Raw genomic sequence first — 2,226 nt, forward strand, 5'->3', positions numbered from 1 at the left:
CACATGTTTAGCTGGCTCAGTGCTAACACATGTTTAGCTGGCTCAACGCTAACACATGTTTAGCTAGCTGAGAACTAAATATTTAGTGTGAAAGTAAATACTTAGGAAGCTTATCTAGCTCAAAGCTCTTTGGATTGGAGCTAAATATTGGGCTCCAAACTACTAACGAAATATGTCATTAATTAAATATTAAGATTGAAACTAATGTTTCAAAAATAAATCCCATTTTTCCCTATCCAATTTATTACTGTTAGTTTTTGAGTTTCTAACTTCACAAACAGCAGTCGGTCTGGATTTGGATATTGTGTTTGTCAGAAAGCGGCTGATTCCCCAGCAGCTCCGTCTCGTTGGGTGAAAACAGCAGCTGACTTTCTCTGGATGTTGCTTTGCTGCTGCAGCCTGACGTTCAGGAGGCAGAGTGGCGCGGGGCTCGTCTCCAGCTCTCCAGGCCTGCGACCGCAGCTCGGCGTTAGCGGGACTCAAGGAACATAATGAGGTTTGTAATTAGCCGGTGGTTTGAGGTCAGTCTGCTGTCAGGTTAATGCGTTTTACTGCTGCTGCAGGAGGGAGGGGCTCACTCTCACCTGACCACCAATTAACTTCACTTCCCTCATTATAATTCAAATTACAGTCATTTACCATAAATTTAACGAATAAGCTCTCCTCGGCACAGAGTGTACACCACCTCAGCATCACAATCATTTATCTGAGAACATTTATCTTCTCCGGTTTGCTGTGATTATATCCAGCAATCGGATGTTTTAATAATTCAGCTTCTGGATGGATGAGAGCAGAGAGGAGTTCTTTATGTCGGCGCAACATTAGGAAACTCTTGACCTGGTAAAGGCCTCAGAGCGGCTCTTCAGGTGACGGCCATGTTGGCAAGGTCTGACCTCGCAGGCTGACTTGGAGCAAACGGAGCATCAATCTCACGCGGCTGCTGTCGCAGAGTCACCTTCCCAACGCAGACAGGGAACCGTCAGCAGCGTTTCGTCCTTCCCTCCCTCTGATGATCAGAAACATCAGTCTGACCCAGGGGTGAAAGTAGTTTTAAATTCTTGGGGGTACCATGACCCAATAATAATAATAATAATAATAATATACTACTTCTTTTTGTGCTTTGGAGTTTCTGTGCTGATTAATTTTTTTGTGAAGTGATAAAAGCTGGTAGCTCTTGAATTGCAACAATATAAAGCTGTATCTCCTTCAGCCCACTGGCTGCCATGTTGAACCTTGAGATGCCAGGAGACCTAAATCCTGAACTTCATGGAGTCATCCCAGTTTTCCATGTCTGGCATATAACCATTCATTTTATCTTTTAAACTGGTTCTATTGATCCTGTGTCCAGACAGAGGGATAATCAGTAGCCCAGCATCATGACCTGTTTGTTCTGAAGATCCTGCAGCTTCATCTTCCTAACATGGCTCCTCCTCACCCATCATGTTATGACTCTCATACTGACAGGAGGAACCACAGAGCTGTTAGGTTAAAGCTCAACTTCTGAAGTTGGGATATTTTTCCTCCAACAGGTTCCAGAGGAATCACCTCAAACCAGATGTTGGACTGGATTTTATTTCAATGTCATTTGTGAATGTTAGTTTCTTATTTTCAACAGTGGAGCTATAAAGGTTGAAAAAGGTTTTAATTTAGGAGAAAATCTCATCAACATCAATATTTCCACTAACTAAGAGGCCAAAAAATAACTGTTTGATAAAGGAAAAGCCTCTCAGACTCTGAGCCCGACAGCACCAAACTATTTTTTATTATATTAGACAATTTAATTTCACATAATTATCGCGGTAGAAGCCATTTGTTTGTTAAATACTTAATGAAACATATTTTCCGTGTCTGATGCAGTGGTGGAGAAAGTACTCAAAAAATTTACTTAAGTAAAAGTAAAAAAGTACTGGCTTTTAAAAATACTTAAGTATTAAAAGTAAAAGTACTTGCTGATACAATATCATTAAGTGAACCGATCGTATTTAATTTTAATACATTAGAAATGTGCCATTTTAATGAACAGTGCCACAGATAAAGCATGTTTTTATTGTGTTTACTCTGTAGCTTAGTTTAGACTTGGATATGTGATTCTATGCATCATAATTTCAGGGATGGAAACATCTTGTCTCCTGTCCTAACATAGCATGAACTTCACTTTTTTTTTTGCCCCTAGTGGCTTTTATTTTGAAAGAAATCCAACAGAAAGGGGTTGGAAAGAAGGTGGGT

This window comes from Poecilia latipinna, unplaced genomic scaffold (genome assembly GCF_001443285.1).
Source record: "Poecilia latipinna isolate Pla-1442-1.1 unplaced genomic scaffold, P_latipinna-1.0 Scaffold2229, whole genome shotgun sequence".
Lineage (NCBI taxonomy): Eukaryota > Metazoa > Chordata > Actinopteri > Cyprinodontiformes > Poeciliidae > Poecilia > Poecilia latipinna.